Here is an 18964-nt window from a genome sequence, read left to right as displayed (position 1 = left end):
TTAATGGACATTTAGACTTTTCATTTTGAGGGCTCATATGAGCAAAGATGTTAATATTTCTGTATTTATCTTTGTGGACATATATGTTTCCATTTCTTTTAGGAAAATGATTAGAAGTGGAATGTCTAGCTTATACCATAGATATATGTTTTACTCTTTTAAAAGCAAACAATTCACTGTTGTACTATTTTACATTTATTCCTCCCAGCTGTGTAGGAGTATTCTAGTTACATATCATTCTCACAAGCTCCTAGTTGAAAGGGGCAGTTCACTGTCACCCAGCAGCCCAAGTAAAAATGACACAGCTCTTGTTGGAGCTGGCTGGACCACACAACTTCTTTAAAGCTACTACTGTGGCTTCTGTTTTCCCAGACCTGAACCACATGCCCGTGCCATAGCTAAGATTTGACTCAGCCCACTATAAGCCTATGCTGGGGTTTGGGGAAGAAACCGTTTCCCAGAGGAAAATTGAGGCAGGACTAGGCAAGGCTGAATGGCTTCCAGAATGATTGGCTTCTAGGAGGCCAAAGATCAACATAATTTTACTATAAAGTGCTATTATGGACAGAAAACTCTACCATAAATGACAGGTTTTTAAACTTAGAAATGTATACTTAAATGAAAAATTTATTTTCAGTTGGAATAATAGATTAATGAAACACAGCCACTAATAAACATATGCTCAGGACATTTAGTGAAGAAACTTTTGGGTGGGCGTTGAGAAAAACATTCAATCCATTGCTTTCCAGTTCTTTTTTTCTTTTTTGGTTTGAAATTTCTGAATATCTGTCTGTAAGGGAATTGAGTGTACTTGCTGAAGGCAGATGTTGTGACCTCTTGCTTGATAACATCAAAACACTGGGCAAGGAGAAGCAAATGGCCAGGTTGGGGAGGTTTTAAAGTGTGGGTGAGGCCAATGCCATTTTGGACTTACTCAATGCCATTTATGTAAACCAAAAACTTGTGGGATATTTGTTACCCTGACAAATTACAGTCTAGACCTTTTACCATTTCTATTGCTATTCAGCCCTGGTCTTATAGAAAGGGCAAAGGAGGGTTCTCTAATATCCATTTTTTAACTAGATAATATATATATATATATATATATATATATATATATATATATATATATATTTATTACTTATGATGTATTTTTTAAAGTCTAATGATTTTTTAAAATTCTTTATTGTTTAAAACATTACATAAGTCTCCTTTTCCCCCCATTGACCTCTCTCTGGCCATCACCATCCCCCAGCATATGTCCTCACCATTACCCCAGTCTGTGTCTATTGCTTATGCTCATATGCATGCATATAAATCCTTTGGTTGATGTCTAACCCCCTCACCCCCTGCCTTCCCTTATAGGTTGGACAATCTGTTCTATGCTTAAATAACTCTGGCTCTATTTTTGCTCATCTATGTTCATTATATTCTATTAATGAGTGAGATCATGTGATATATGTCATGTGATATTTATCTTTCTCTGACTTATTTCACTTAGCATAATGCTCTCCAGTTCCATCCACGCTGTCACAAATGAAAAGAATTTCTTATTTTTGACAGCAACGTCTAATATACATTCTTTATGAGTATGGGATTTCTGGAAATTATTTAACTTAATGAGTAATTTTATTGACTTGACATTCTGTACCTTATCACTTCCTATCTCCTTTACCTTGCTCATCTAAATATGTACATTCATTATATAATATATATTATAAACACACACTTAAATTTATTTTTTTTCTTTTTCTCTCTATCCCCTCACTAAAGTGAAAACGGTATGAGGGAACACTATTTTATTTATTCTATTCACTGTTGTATTCCTTTCATCAAGAAAACATTTTGGCCTGAATTAGGCACTTCAAAGCAATTGCTGAGTATTTTTTGAGTTTGTTTTGGATAGTCAGGGGAAAGTTAAAGATGAGAATAGAGACTTTGCTCACACTATTCAATAATATATCCTGAGTACTCACAAAAGTGCCCAGCAAATAGTAGATTCTTAATAATTGTTTGTTGAATGAATTAAAGATTTCCATTTACTAATTCTTATTTGTGGAGACAATGTTAACTGTTATATAGTGAAAGAAAGCAGAAATAATTGTGATATGAAAGAAATGCCGAAGATTTAATCATTGTTGTGGGAAATTATAACATTAGCTAATCAGAGGCCCCCTGAAAGGATTTTTCAACTGAGGAAACTAAATTTAGTGATCACAAGCTAAATGATTACATGATTTACTCCAACAATGCTTAGCTATAAAGAACAAGGAAGCAGATGGTTTCATTGGATGAACATCACAATCCTTTAAAAGAATTGATCTCCTATCTAATAAAGTCACTGTGATGTGTCATGGAATGTACATGGATAGGATGAAAAGTGACTCCATTAGGGAAAGGGAGACTGGGATAAAAGGAAGAGTATAGGAATTAGAAGAACCAGTCGAGTCCACAAGAAGGAATAGTGGGAGGAGTGAGAGACTAAAAATACGAGTGACTTTTTCAGAATGGGATATGGGAATTTATTATCTAAGAAGTATTTCAGTTTCTAGGTGATCAGATTAATTCTGAGACCAAGGTAAAATGTCAGCACTAAGAAGACTGATTGGGTTTGAGGTTTGTGTTACATGTGGTTTGGGTGGAGAAGGCCAAGGAATAGAGAACTGGTTTCTAGACTGAGGTTTTAAGAATTTTGTTGGAGATGTGGTTTCTGAGTCATGCCCAACATCTCCAACAAAAGTGAAAGTGACTGAGAAGTCTATAGGCAATATAGACTCTTAGGAATAGAGAGAAGTAATGAAATAGATAAAGAAGTGGGAGTAAGGATAGTGTAGAGACAGATAACTATAGCTTCCAGGAGGAAACAAGTGGCTAATGTCAGGAGTGGCAATAGGAAGCAAAGAGGATGGAGCTAGGGTAGGAGGTATGAGTTAAGTCAGGAAGCAAGAACACCTTTGCATACTACCAGTTACAGAGACAGACATTAGAGGTTTGGGCCAGGACACTAAGATGAAGGTGGTGAGATATCATTTGGGAGGGGGGTCATTTTTTTAAACCCCTTGGTATTTGGTCTGAAATAATGAAATGAATGGTAATAGTAGGTGGAGAAGGCAAAGGGAAAGTCAGTTTGAGTAGATAAAAAGAGTTTTTTATTTGTGCTTCATAAGTTTAAGAAACTTATTTGACAGTTATTTGAACATTCATGGAAGTGCTGAAAACTGTGTCAACTGCTGCCATAAGCACAATGTCATTGTTATTTTGTCTTATTAATCTTATGAGGTAGATACTAATATTATTCAAGTTGATATGTGAGACTTAGACCATTAGAGGAACAATGCCAAAGCCATATAGTTAGAAAGCTTCAAGGGCAAGATTTGTACCAACACTGTTTGACTAGGCATCTCTAACTTCCAATTCAACTTAAAATCAAATGAATCCACGTTTTGTGGTATTTAAATTATATGCAATTTGGGAGGCCTTTTAAAAATACACACAAATTTACAGCTACAAAAGTAGATACAGAAGTAAATATTTAGAGTGAAAAAAGAAATCACAACAAATTGTGTGCTTTAAAAGCTTTCCAACCCCTAGCTAGGTAGCTCAGTTGGTTAGAGTGTTGACCCAATATGCCAAGGTTGTGGGTTTGATCTCTCATCAGGGCACATACAAGAATCGACAACTGAATGCCTGACTGAGACGAACAAATCAATGTCCCTCTTTCTCTCTCTCAAATAAATACACAAAAACATTTTTGAAAGCTGTCCAATAACCACAACTATCACAAAATCTAGAAAAGTAAAGTAATTCTCAGGAGTTAACAAGTGAACACATTTCTACAGTATTTTTCATACACTTTTGTTTAATACTCTTCAACCATCTGTTCTTTAGTTTTTATAATGCCATTTTCTATAGAAAAATTGAAAGATAAATTAATTGTTCATCTCCTATAAATTACATTGGTCATTTTTTAATTATTGATAGTTTAGAAATGTTTTTTTTCAAATTCAAAATTTATTAATAGTAATCTAATACTATATAAGCGTGTAGGATTATTTGGGAACTTATTTGGGGAAATATTCAAGTTTGCAACAATATGTAACCAAGTGCCACATTGTTAGAGCTCTTCCTAGGCCACTGAAGGGGCCCATGCAGAGGAAGGACCTGATGAACCCACCTCTCAACTGGTTTCTCTCAAAGACCCTGGGGAAAGGAGGACAGAGCCAGGAGCTCTTGCTTCATGTGCTGTAACAAGAGTTACCCTTCCTGAGTGGCCAGAGAGGGGATTGGCAGCCTCTTCAGATACTCACTGCCTCATGGAATAATTAGTTTTCCAAATGTGAAGCGAGAGCCAGGGGGTGAAAAAGGAAAAACTTGGAAAAAAATACTTTCTCATATTTCTCAACAAGTGTTAAAAACGATGACAACACACACACACACAACTAAAATTAACATTACTTTTTCTATTTCTCCTACCCCACTATGAGTCAGTAAAAATAACCTACTAAATATTTATCATGATAAAACTTTCTATTATTTTAAAACATTTTCTCTTTGAAGGATAAGTATAAGTATAAAGAATACATATCCTCTTTATAATTAATTATTCAATAACTGAAAGCTTTGCTATGATTATTGTCCACTTTAATACACTTTTATAAAGCAGTGATTAAACTTTAATTGTGCATGGTTTTCCTTCTTCACTCAATTAATTTTCCTTTGCCTGAAATAATTACATGTTCAGGACCCTTTCTGCTATTATACAGCAGCTGTGAACTGAGAATAATTTTATCTTTAAATACTCATGTTGTCTTCTTTTATTTCAATTTATTTGTCTATAATTCCTAATATGGCATCTTGAATTTCCTTGGTTTATCTGCCCTATCTATGAAGTTGTAACAGCATATTCTTGGACTTTTATTATTTTCCCTTTTTCTTTCTATGAAGAAAATAAATTAAAAGGAAGCAAGTAAATCTCCCTTTAATGCTGACTCATAAATTATGGTCAGACATCTGCATGTGATTTAGTCAGTGACCTGCCCAGGGTCTCATTTGAAGTTATACTGGGATATGCAAAGTAGGCAGTCCCAGATTGTTGAAGGCAGTATAGGTCTGTTTTGTTTCTGTTGGACTTTGAAACAGATTCTTGGCCTAGTGTTTCAATGAAAATATGATGGGAGAGAAAAATGAAGCCTCCCCCAAAATTATGTCTACCCAAGACACCATGATATTTACTGCATACATTTTGAAATGTACAATAAAATTTTAAAACTTTACTATATGCTATGCAGATTCTTATAAAACTTTCTGAAAATTCTGAAGATACTTAAAGTTACTTTAAGAGACAATCTCTAAAATAATAGAAATAAGATTTTATAAAACTATGGCAGATATCTGTTCTGACAATGAGAGGATGGAGCAGACATAAGAACTTCAAGCCTCAATGTAACTAACTAATTAATTAAACCTACAGCATCAGGTTTTACACCAGAGAAATAATCATGTTGGTGAATATGTTCCTCATGTTACTGGTATAGACAAAGTCTGGGACTACTGCAGGGGCAGCTGACTCAGCCTCCTATTCTTTGCTTTCTTGGAGTGTCCATCTGACTTCCTCCTGCCTCCAGGAAGAGCCTAGCCAGTGACAACATTCTGTAACTCTCAGGCACATGACAAAAAGTGAGCATTAGATCCAAGGCCTTCATGATAAAAAAAAAAAAAAAAAAAAAAAAAAAAGTAAAAGAATAGAAGGGAAGCGAGTAGCAGCTTGTGCCAAAACATACCTCCGATTTAATTGTTTGGCTGCTCAGTGGCTTTAGTATCTACTGTACTATAGATATCACACATATTTTCCTGTTTTAGTATTTCCTCTTTCCAATTTCTATCAGAGATAGAAGAGAATGAAATATTTCTCCCTGCATATACTGCAATCAATTTTGCCAGTAAGTACAGATCTTAAAATTAAACCATCTTGACCCTCTCATAAAAAAAAAAAAAAAAAAGGTGTTTTCAATTGCTTGATGAAAGCTTGGAAGTACATATTATTTTTCATACTCACAACCCTAGTAATTTGTCATGTGTCTGGACATTCCATTATCAGCAATATTTTACTCTCTATCCATCTCTGTTCTTTCAAATGCTTATGTTTAACATTGAAACAATAGACTTTATCTCATCAATAAAATAACATTCCAATGTGTGGTGATTAAGAACACACACTTGGATGTCAGACAACTTGGTTTAAATGGGTAATTTACTTAATTCTCTCTGAGCTCTGAAAATAGAGTTCATGTCAGTACTAGTCTCATAGGATAAAATGTATTCATACATTTAAAAATATTTTGGGGTACGTCTTATGATGAGTGCTATAATGAAAAAAAATGCAAGCTAAGAATAGAGAATACTGCTTTAAATAACCAGTGCTGCTTTAGAGAGGGTGGTCAGAGAAGGCTGCTGAAGGAAGGCCTAATTTGAACAGGGATCCAAATGAAAGGAGAAAGCAAGTCATGCAAATACTGGGAGAGAGAAGGTTCCAGGCAGAGGAAAGAGCAATTACAAGGTTCAGTGTTGGAAATATGACTGCCACGTTTGAGAAGCTGGGTGAATTGTGATATCATTAATGAGGTTATGGCATGCTTTTCAGAGTGCCTGGGGCTTAGTTCTCCATAAATATTAGCAATTCTGCTTAGTTTCTGAATCTTAGGAACAAAAATATTTCTCCTTTCTATGATTTTTTATTCCCCTTTTTATTGTTTAACATAAGAGGATCCAATTATGCCAACTATGACACAGAGACTACAGGCAAACTCTTTTCTTAAGCAAATAGGCTCCCTGATGTGAAAATAAATAAGCTAACTGGATTTCTCTTTGGCACAGAGCTGGGAGCCATGATTTTGACTTGCCCCATCCAGAAGTAGCATAGAACACTGCTGTGTCTTTCTGAGCATGGGCTGTGCAGAGCCCATGGCCTCAAGAAGACAAGGCCAGAGTGGGTGTGAAGAACTATATTGCATATGAGTTCCCATAGCTGGAGTCTCTCTGGAGGGTTTCAGGTCAAGAAGTCATGGTCATGTTGAGTGTACTGTGGGAGGGTGCTTCTTATCATTTGGATTATATAATTATTGCATGAGTAATATTTATTGTGGAAAATGTGTTTACTTATAAATAAACATTTAGTGTAGACATTTATAAAGTGGTTTGTAAATATTTATAGTAGAAAATTAAGAAGGTAAAGACATGAAGAAGAAAGAGAGAAGAAGAAAAACATGGGGGAAGGAGGAAGTGGAGGAAGAAATCATTCAGTAAGCTACTAGTAAAGCATAAGTACTATTCATCTTTTATTTATTCTATTTTTAATTTAGGTTCTATAAAAATATACATAGATCTTAAAAATGGTATCTCATGTTCACACAACATCTGATCTGTACCATCTTTACATGACCATAAAAATACATTTGACTAACATCTTTTTATTGACTGTAGTTATCCATCATACAGTTAAGCCATAATTTACACAGTTATTGGAAGCTTATCACAGTCTCCCTTTATAATGTTAAATGTGTTGTCTCTCTTTAACATAACAGGCATTGTGTGTTCCTAATATCCATTGAAGAAGAGAACACATAATGATAACAGTCCCATAAATTCAGTGACACCTTCAGTGAGTTTGTCAATTATTGACCAGAACAGCAACTATTTGTATTTAAAATTAGATAGATAGATGATAGATAGATAGATAGATAGATAGATAGAAAGATAGACAAACAAATTGGGACTATTCAATTTACTGACATGCTTGATACACAAATCAGCTTACAAAGTTTCAGCTATTCACTGACCTACTGAGAGTGCAGATGCTCACAAATTAGGATGCACAGATGATGCCAGGCAGAGGTCCTCAAGTATGGTCCCAGGATCAACAGCATCAGCATCACCTGGTAACTTGTTAAAATTACTAATTATCTGGCCCACCCCAGGCCTCTTGAATCAGAAGCTCTAAGGATATGACCTAGTATTCTGTTTTAACAAGGCCTCCTGGTGATCCTGATGCTTCTTAAATTAGAGAACCACTGAAGAGAGGATGTGACAGTTGAATCCTGTCATTACCACTAATTAGACCTGTGAGTTCCTACCAGTTACATCCTCTAAGCTTCAGCTTTATCCCTCATGAAAAAAAAATCATGAACAAACAACATAAGAAGCAAACAAACATGTTTATAATCATAGAATTATCATAAAGGTTAAATGACAATCTATGTGAAGGTAGCTGCAAGTATCTGGCATATAATTTACCCTTTGATTCAAGGATCATTTAAGAACCTAATATGTTGCTGGCACTGGAAGAAGGTAAATATTTTCTTGGCCTTCATCTAATGATGGAAGAAGAACAGTTTGTTTTTTAAATCAATTAAATGTCACATCTGCCTTGATCACTTGGAGGTGAGTCCCATGGAAAGGAGGGAAAGGGTCTATCTGTGAAGGACAGAGTCAGGAAAGGCTTTGTAAAGGAGAAGACCTGAGCCACAGAGAGAGCCCAGAATGGGTAGTATATTCTGGGAAGTGTTTAAGGCTGGGCTTGTGGAGGTGGGAGGAAGAGGTCACTGTATACTCATGAATGACACATGAATGAGGCATGAATGAGAAAACAGAGCTTCCTGCAATATGGGACATCTGCTATGAGAGGAAGAGAGAAGTCACAGAGGAAGTCACAAGTAATTAGAAGGGTCACAATTTGAGAAAGAGGAAAAGATCAGACCAAAAACAAGCCAGATCCCCAAGGTCTTGAATGGCCTTCACATTTCTGGTTCCATGCTATATAAGTTTCCCTCTTTTTCTTTATCTCTGTTTTTATTATCACAAAAACTACATTACAAAGATAGCATTGGTTGAGGAAAAGACATCACAGAAAGCCTACATCACAATTTGATACTAAGTGGACTGGAACAGGGGCCTCAGGAATTTTTATTTTTTATCTCTTTCTCTCCTTCTACTAGTTGTCTGACTGATTGACAAGCCATCAGCTTTTGGGGAAAGTAAGATAGGGTGAGAGGGGAGGAAAGGAGCAAGAATCCAGATAGGAGGAGAGGAGGGAATCAGAGGCATTCCTTGGGGATTCACTATCCTCAGAGCCAGACAGCCTGCAGCAGTCTTTCAGATAAACTGAAGTAAATAATTTACTGTTGTTGGATTTCTTAGGTCCTTTGTGGCACATTATTTATGGCTGAGTTCTTTGTACATAATTATTTTCAATGACTTTGTCCCCAAACTAAGCCCTTGGTACTATTGTGCCAGCACCACCCCTGCAAAAATTGACCACTTAGTTCTGTCTATAAAGATCCTTAGATGTACAAATGCAAAAAAAAATAAAACCCAGAGAGTCTATAAAGCAGATATTCTTGGTTCTATGCTACTTTATTCTAATAGGGTTGCGGAGGGAAGAGATCAACAAAGAATGTATATGCATAACCCATGGGCACAGACAATAATATGAAGGCCTAGGGAAGGAATGGTAGTAGGGAGGAGGGGTGACAATGGAGAAATAAAAGAAAAGACATCTGTAATACTTCCAGTACTAAAGATAATTTTTTTAAAAATAAAATGTTTTTGCTGAAACCGGTTTGGCTCAGTGGATAAAGCATCGGCCTGCAGACTGAAAGGTCCCAGGTTTGATTCTGATCAAGGGCATGTACCCTGGTTGTGGGCACATCCCCAGTAGGGGGTGTGCAGGAGGCAGCTGATCCATGTTTCTCTCTCATTGATGTTTCTAGCTCTCTATCCCTCTCCCTTCCTCTCTGTAAAAAAATCAATAAAATATATTTTAAAAATAAATGAATAAAATGTTTTCATAGCCACGGTCATAGTCTTGGTTTACTGCGTTGCCCAAAAATAGAGGCCTTAAAACATCATCCCTGTAACTTAATATAAGACAATAGCTTGAGCCCTCACTTCTGCTCTCAGCTCTCTGGTTAGGACAGAAGTAATGATGGTTTTATGTAAATACTATGGATGTGCATTCTGTCTCTGTAGCTCAGGATTTAAAATTTTCCACTTTAGAAGACTCAACCACTTTCCCTTGCTTTTCTCAAGCATGAAGTAAATATCAGAGAATAAAAGAATGTTGGTTGAGACACCATAATGCTAACTTTCAGTATAATTAAATTGCATACACACAGTCACACTCAGGGAGAGCTGGGACATCAGCTTCTAATTTGCCACCAAACAAACACTGTCTCCAGTTATTTTCCAGAGTCAAGGGTGGTAACTTCAGTAATTGAAGAGGGGAATAAACAAAGTTAGCATAAAATTATAGTCTGACACAACCTTAAATTCTGCATTTTAAGATCTGGGTGAGCTCATCTGTCATGAAGCCTAAAATAAACAAGTGTCCAAGATGGAAACAATAGTGTAGTTAAAAGTCACCCACATAGTGAGTCAGGCACTCTTAAGTGCCTTCTGCCTGGAGCATGGGGCAAAGCAAAAACCTGAGGACAAATCTGATGGTCATCCTTTTCAGACCTTAAGAAGTTTCAGCAACCACCACAAAAGCAAATTCACACAAGCATGCATACTTGTATTCTGTTTATAAAACGTTTGATAACAATCCTATTAATAAAATATATAACTCATTGCATTGTTCATACTCTGAGTTACAAGAGGATTTAGGTTTTTCAAAACTCAAAAAGCTTGGGGAATGGAGGGAGAAAGTGAATGAGAGATTGTCTTTGGATGAAGGGCAGCAGATCCAGGGACAAGGCTGGGGAACAAATATAAAGGAGTGCAAGAGCTTGCATTCTTTCCCATCTCTATAGATGAAAACTCTTATTTTTCCAATTGCTCAGACCAAGTGTTGGAGTCATCTTTGACTCTTCTCTTTCTCCCATGTCCTGAATCTAATTGATCTGTAAATTCCAGCAGCACTGACATCACCCTGGTGCAAGTGACTTGCCCATTTTGTTGTGACCATAGATTATGAATTGGTTTCTTGTTCCTACTATTGCCCCTCTGTTGTCTTAACTTTCAAACCAGCAGTGAGGTGATATTTAACATTTAAGCTAGACCGTGTCAATGGCTAGCCATCTCAGAATAAAATACAAATTGTTCACAGTATTCTAAAAAGCTCTCCTTGAGCAGGTCACCTCTGTGAGGTCTTATCTAACCAGCATGCCCTGTCCCTCTTCATTCCAATGGCATGAGCCTCCTTAAGTACAAAGTGTTACCTTGTAACTCATGCATGCTCAAGCATGCGCCTGCCTCAGGACATTTACATTTGCTGTTCCTTCTGCTTGAATGCTCTCCCCTGTGATACTCTTCCTCACCTCTTATATGTCTTTGGTAAAAAAAAATAATAATAATAATAAAATAAAATACTTACTTTAATCAATAAAGCCTTTCATGACCACCTTATTTATAACTGCATTTTTTTCTTCACTCTCAGGGCTCCCTGTTCCCTTCCATTCTTTATTTTTTACTAGAGCAGCAATTGTCTCCTACAAGTTACAAATTTTATGTATTTGTTTATTATGTTTTCTTCCACTAGGGATGTCTATTTGTTTGCTTGATTTTTATGTCTATTTCCACTGTGACTATAATAGTGGAACAAGGTAACACTTTGTACTTAAGAAAGTACTCAGTAAATATTCATTAAAATGATGAAAATAATCCTTCAAATAATCCCAGTCGCACTACTTGTAAGACTGTCCTGCTTTAGTTCATTATGAATCCTTGCAAAAACAGATCTGAGGAGTCCCAGGACTCATAACTAGAGAGGAAAAGGAATTCTGGCTGTAGCGGTGGCCATCCAGACAATTGCGGTGTCTCTCCTGCATCGACCTTGTGGATCCACAGAATGGTCAACCAACCTGTTACATCTGGGTCTCATGCCCAACTTATGTCATGCTATGATACTTGAGAGTAAACACTTAGGAAGGAGACAACATTTTTAATGACTGTTGACTAAAAATTATCTAACAACATTTTCCTAAATTCATAAAACATTCAACAACACTGTCATATTTCCAAATCACAATGATATTCTACTTAATGGAAAAACATCTGGCATTAAAATATTAATGCTAATGCTATAAATTTCATTCATACTCCCAATTTTGGTGTAAAATACTAAGTTTACTTGCTTCCAAATGAACTCTTTATAAAACTGTCCTGACATTTTTTAGGCCCTAGGTTAATGAGGTTATTCTAATTTCTCAAATACAGATTAGAATTAAAATTTCCATCATCTGACCAAAAAATGCCTTGGTTAAAAGGGATCAAATAAAAACTTTCTTTTTATCATTTTGAATAGAACAAACATACTGTACCGAACACCTTCAACTATGATTATGTGTTATCTTATACTTATTCAATTGTATCTATGGCTATGCACACTGGTATCCACCATCCATTTTAACTGCCATGGACTGACCTCTGTCCTCAGGCTTGCTACCTTAGGGAGGAGAGGGAATAGTGAGTTAGAAAACTTCTAGGTAATAAATAGTTTCAATGGACAAAAACATAAATGAATCCTCCCACTCGAGACTGTCTCTCAGAAGCCGAAATGAGTCACTTTATATTTAAAGAAATTGCAACAAATTCTGATGCCCAGAAGACTTGTGTTTCTCTTTTACAGTGACATTGGGTGTTATGGATCACTGGAAAAGTTGAATTACAAAAAAGCGCACCTCATACCAGTGCTCTAAAGAGACACACAGATTGTCCACCCTGTTATTTTTAGAGAGGAAAGTACCTTGCCTCACTAAAACACACATACCTTGAGGGAGCCAAGCCACTCGGGTTGGAACATCTTATAAGCCCATACTAAATCTGGGTGGTGTCAAAACTCAAGAAAGCTGGCAGTGTCCACATGATCTTGCAGATTTTCACTCTCCCTAAAGAAATTGGATGCCATTAAGGGATACTCTTAGTCTTGATCTTTTATGCTAAAAATGAATAAGTGACTGAAAGTCAAATAATTTTTTCAGAGGTAGCATTTCTTACATCTCCTAACCATCTTTTCTGCCAATAACAAAGTATACACAAAAGCTAACCGTGCCAATTCATTTATATTGGTTTTGGCTGCATAAGATGAAGCATTGATCAACTCACATTTTCCTCAGCTGCTCACATTGCCAAGCACACATGATATCCCATTTTTAAAAAACTGAACTTATTGCTGCTTTTCATTTTATCCTCTCTCAGCTTCATCAGCTTGTTTGGATGCCATGCCGTGGAGTTCAGAGATCAGCTTAAAAGAAAAAAAAAATCTCAGCAAAGAACATCTGAAGAGCTTTGCAAGGCTGTCTAACTATGTATAAACAAACTCACTCTACCTATATCAAAAGGGTTAGGAACTCCTGAACAGCACTTCAAGGTCAGTGGTTTGCTTTCATCCCTGTCCAGCACTTTGCATAGCTGGCAGCCCTCCATGCTTTGGAGAGCGGGGACAGCAGAGTGCACAAGACTTCAGTTGCAGCCAGAATTTCCATAATCACATCAACAGATGGAATAATAATCACCACCAAAGTGGCTGCACTTCTTCCTCCTGCTTGATTTCAAAATCTTTTCTGCTGGCAATTTAGACTGAAGGTATTTTTATTTTCTGGAAATGGTACCTAGTTAAGGCAATTCTGAAATTACTGGCTAGTGTGAGCCCTGCATTTGAATACAATGCTGAGGAAGGAGCCATTAAATGCCCATAGGGAGGTTGAGCAAAGGGCCTTTGTGAGTGTTACGTGAAATACTGTCACTTTCCTGGTGACTAGAAGCAGTGACTGGGAGGCCTTTTACTCCCAACACAGGCTCCTGGCCACCTGGGCTGTATCTTCACAGCTGCGGTTATAATCGTGACTGCTTGAGAGAGCCCTCCCACACTCTCTCTGAAGTAGGTTCTTGATTATTCCCTGAGGAAAAAGCCAGTTATATGAATTATATTGCAGAGTAAATTGGATCAATGCAACTAGGGTGGAACTCTCTGGAATCTGATATGTTAGAGTACTTAATGTTGATTTGTAGACAATAGCTCTGAATCTTCCCAGGAAAATGCATGTAAAAAGCATGAAAAATTTAAGTTGCCAGTAGAGACACATTAAACAGCATCTCTATTGTGTAGATTGATAAACTGTTTGAAGTCTACTGGGAATAATGCAGATTTTGTAATCAAAGAAAACACAAAAATTTCAAGAGAAACATCAGAAGTGCTTTATTCAAAGTAATGTCCATCGCTAGCTATACATTTCCCCTATCTTTCAGGTAATTTGTAAATACTGTCCCAATAAAACTTTCCTTGTTTTGAGGTAAACCATTCACAGACCCAATTTTCCACTTCTTGGTATGTTTTAAAATGGTGCTTAGAAAGTACGTGTGCCATCAATCAGAACAAGTGGTAATCTGAAGAAGCAAAGTCTGGTGAATACAGCTGGTGGTTTAATACTTCCCAGGCAAGATATTTTAATATGCCTTTAACTGGTTTTGAAGTGTGTGATGGTGCATAATCATGAAGCAATATTACTTTGCTGAGTCTTCTGGCACATTCTCATCATTTTACAATCAAAGCATGTTTCAAATTGATTATTTGTTGTCAGTAGTGATCAGTATTAACGATTTCACCTGGTTTTAGAAGCTCATAATACACCACACCTTCCTGATCCCACCAAACAATGAGTATTGTCTTCTTTCGGAAGCGATTTGGCCTTGCAGTCAATGTTGATAGATGACCTGTATCAACTCATGATTCTGTGAATTTGGGATTCTGAAAATAAATCCACTTTTCATTGCCAGTCACAATTTGATGTAAAAAAGACTTTCGTGCCATTGAAGCAATATTTTACTGATGACTTTTTGGTTTTCCATTTGTCATTCATTCACTTAATGTAGCACCCATTTTCCTTCCTTTAAAATCTTTCCCATTGCTTGTAAATGACCAAAAATGGTTTGCCGAACAATGTTTAACCTTTCTGCAAGTTGCTCTTGAGTTTGACATGCATTCTCATCCAATAATGCTTGTAATTGTTGGTCTTCAAACTTTTTTGGTTAACCTGGACGTTCTTTGTCTTTCACATTGAAATCATCACCTTTAAAGCGTTTAAACCAGCATTCACAAGTATCTTGAGATAGAGCATATTCACCATAACTTTCAGCAGTACTTTTCTTCAAAATAATGAATTAAAACTTTCCACAAATGCTTTTTTTTTGGCATAAAATTCAACATTTTAAGTGTAAAAATATCTATGATGTTAACACCTTCAACAGATTTGACATAAGAAGTTTTGAAGCTTGCTGTCAATACAACAAAATAGCATACATATCAAATCACATATATATGAATATGTGTAACTTTATCATTGAAAAAAAATCTGCATTATTAACCAGTACACCTGGTAATTACTCCCTTTTGACCAGTATAATAATGTCCAGGAAACCTACATGAACAATTTGAATAATGATAAAAATATAATGTAAACATGAATCTCTCTTCTCCAAAGAATTCATAAAAGGTGTCACTGTATTTACTACATATATTTATGTGACATAATCTACTAAAGGGATCATGAAAACAGGAGAGAAAGAATCTATTACTTCAGCAAAAATTTATTAAGAGTTGTATATCTAGCACTATTCCAAACACCAAAGAGAATATAAAGAACCTTTCCTTCTCAGTGTATATCATACCCCTTGGAGTGTAAATCTTTATACATAACTTCAGCTATATGCTAATTCAGAGAACTGTATTCTTTGAAATGTATAGTTTCAACAGCAACATCTTCCAAGCTTCAAACCAACATTACTTCAAGGGAGGAGAGACTTAAAATTGCCTGATAAAATGCATGACATCCAATTAAATTTGTTCCAAACTTATGGGGCAGAAATACACTAGAAAAGTGTTCATTGTTTATCTAGCATTCAAATTGAGCTAGGCTTCCTGTATTTTAATTCTGACAACTCTGGGGTGGAAGTTGGGGTAAATTTTTGTGGTTTTTTTTTTTTTTTTTTTTGTATTTTCATCTCTACATTTTTCCCTTCTAATTCTGAGCAGTAATCAAGCCTTACCTAACCACTTCTTAGTCTTAAGGATCTTTGAAGGATATAAAGTCTAAGCTGAAACTCAATTTAAAAATTGTGTGTTGTCTAAAGAAGAGAGGGTATTTGATGCAAGAGTCACTTGAGGGAAATATTTCCTTTAGATGGTAGAAGATCAGAGATTGTCAGGTCTTGTATTTATCAGGGGCCAGTGCATTGCTTTGGAAGCACTGGAGCAGAAGAATGGTGAGTCTTTCAAAAGAATGATTTGGAGAAATGGTGTCTTGAGGGAGGTAGTAGCCATGATACCAAGGATCCCAGCCTCACTATCAATTCACATGTCTAAGCATATTTGATCTAAAGGCTCTGTTTGCATTGCAGTAATGGGTGCTTTGGTGGAAACCAGTGTTGACTGACTGCTGGGTTGTCCTTCATGCTTTGGCATCAAATAATATCACAGAACCTTTCTACCATGGGGAACCCAGAGAATAGACTATGACTAAATTTTCTCCAATTCACAGAAGTATGGGGACTTTAGAGTCCAATGAAAAGTTATTTAAAAGAAATAATGAAATGAGATATTTCTTTCATACCACATTTATGGAATCAAATTCAGACTTTTGTGGCAGACTCTGATAGTTACTCATTTAAAATCACTTTTCCCAAATGTATCCTTGCTGGCAGATTGCCTTCTACTCGATAAACTGAAATTGATATTTTAGCCTCTTAATAATTGACATGAATGTCACCCAAAACAGGCCACCGAGACCTGGAGAGAGAGTTTTTCTGATTGAGGCAGGCAAAGAAGTCATTCAAAAAGAAATAACAATTTGAGGGTATATCATCTAAACTTGTGACAACCATCGTTTGATTATGAGGGAACAAACCTGAGAACAAATGATCTGAGGTAAAAGCCTTAAGGAATAGAAAATGGAAAGACAGAGGAGCTTGAGAGCATAATGATATAATTGAGTAATTGATTAGTCAACTCTGTAACTGCCCTGCTTCAGAACTTTGTGTTTTATGAGACAATGAATTTTTAAGATGTTTAGTTGGTTTTCCCATTATTTATATCTAAAAGAACACCAAATGATATATCACTCCTACCACAAGTTGGGTTTTCTGGAAGCAGATGCTGAGATGCAGTTTAGGTGCGAGATGTTTATTAGGGACCAAGAACTATGAAAAGGAAGGCATAAGAGCAGAATTGGACAGAAGGGAGAAAGTTCTGCAGCAAGTGTTGTTTATGAGAGCATCATGTAACAGGTCACAATGGCCAGAATTTTACTCATACTAAGCAAATGTCCTGCCTCGCCTCAAATGCAAGCTGCTCTGGGAGGAATGGGTCTTAGGTAAAGAATTTCACTGAAGCTGAGTGACTTCTGACCATGTGCTCTGTTGCTAACCTTCTTCATGTGTCCTCCCTTGAAGGGTAATTTGGGTATCTTTAGGACAACATCAGTTATATGTACACATATGTAATACGTCCACACATAAATACATGCATATATATATATATATATATATATATATATATATATATATACATACATTTATACTATCTCCAAAATCTATATTCTAAAACCTCATATTTAATTTAAGCAAAATTAAAAGATGGCCCAATTTTTATTTCAACAATGTAGAATTAACACTTCAAGTCATGTTTGATAGCTTCCTTTCTTGCTTCCATCCAATCAATGTGTAAACCTAGTAGTATCTTACTATTATCTCCTCTTTTTCTCCCATTACCATTGATGTTTGTGAAATTCAAGCCATTTTGTGTCTCAACTAAAGTTAAAGTCAACTGGACTCTGGACCTTTTAATTTATTCTTAATATCACTACTAACGTGCTTTTCTTTGAGCCAAGTTCTGATCATAACAACCTGTCGATAGTCCTCTTCTATTTGTCTATTACATTTTAACAAATTGCCTAGTTTGTCATCCCAGTTCTTTCAGGATCTTGCCTTTAACTTACCTAACACAAACAATGATTTGATTGCTAATTCCAATGTGACACATACTATTCTCTACCTCTCTGCCTTTCTTGGAGCTATGTCCTTTTAGAAATCCTCTTTTGCCTTTGGTCATGACTCCATGAATATTATCAGAGAGAAGCTTGAGCCATTAGACCCACTGGTCAGTATGCCACAATTGGATATACTAACCAAATGCCAATCTAACCTTTGGAATATCACATATTCTGCCTTTTATTATGTTTGCAGCACTGACTTACCCAATAAGCATACTTAATAGATGCTTAAGGCACCAGAAAATTGCAACACAGCATTTTCAGTGCATATGTCACCATCATCTTGTTCTTCATTTAGGCCAGAAGCATGCTAATACCAGCATAGTCATCTAACACTATAAATCCGGGGATCAGCTTAGCAACATCTTCCTCATATAGGTTTTAATTAGGTACCATGTCCTTCTCACTTTATGTCTAGGACTCTCCTGTTGTAGGCAGGAAATGCCATGGAGACTACTCAATGTCTATAATTAATAGCCCATATCTGAGATGAAGCTCAAGTCTCACTGGTTAGATGTGGTGCAAAAGCAAAAGAGAGGCAGAGTGGTAGACTGTGCTTGGACCTGGAAATATTTGCCTTTCATTATGAAGGCTGATCTCACTACTGCTCCTGTGAAATGTAGCATAAACCATCATTAGACACTAAATATGGCTTCATTCCTTAAAGTGACCAGCTAGCCACTTGGTGACAGGTCAATTTTACCTGATTCTTTCCACCTCAGCAAGGGCAGTGATGTGTTTATATTGAAATTATTATATGCTCTGACTGTGGACTTCCAGTTTCTGTCTGCAGTTTCTCTTTCTGTGCCATTATCCAAGAGTGAACATAATGCCTACTATCTATGAAAATAGTGTTCTCCACAACATCTTTGACCAATAGCCCATTCTAAAGTGAAGGGCATGCAGCTGTGGGCTCCTGACTATAG

The sequence above is a fragment of the Pipistrellus kuhlii genome, unplaced genomic scaffold, assembly GCF_014108245.1.
Source record: "Pipistrellus kuhlii isolate mPipKuh1 unplaced genomic scaffold, mPipKuh1.p scaffold_m20_p_1, whole genome shotgun sequence".
Taxonomy (NCBI): domain Eukaryota; kingdom Metazoa; phylum Chordata; class Mammalia; order Chiroptera; family Vespertilionidae; genus Pipistrellus; species Pipistrellus kuhlii.
The sequence above is the reverse complement of the archived record's forward strand: the minus strand, read 5'-3'. Positions refer to the sequence as shown.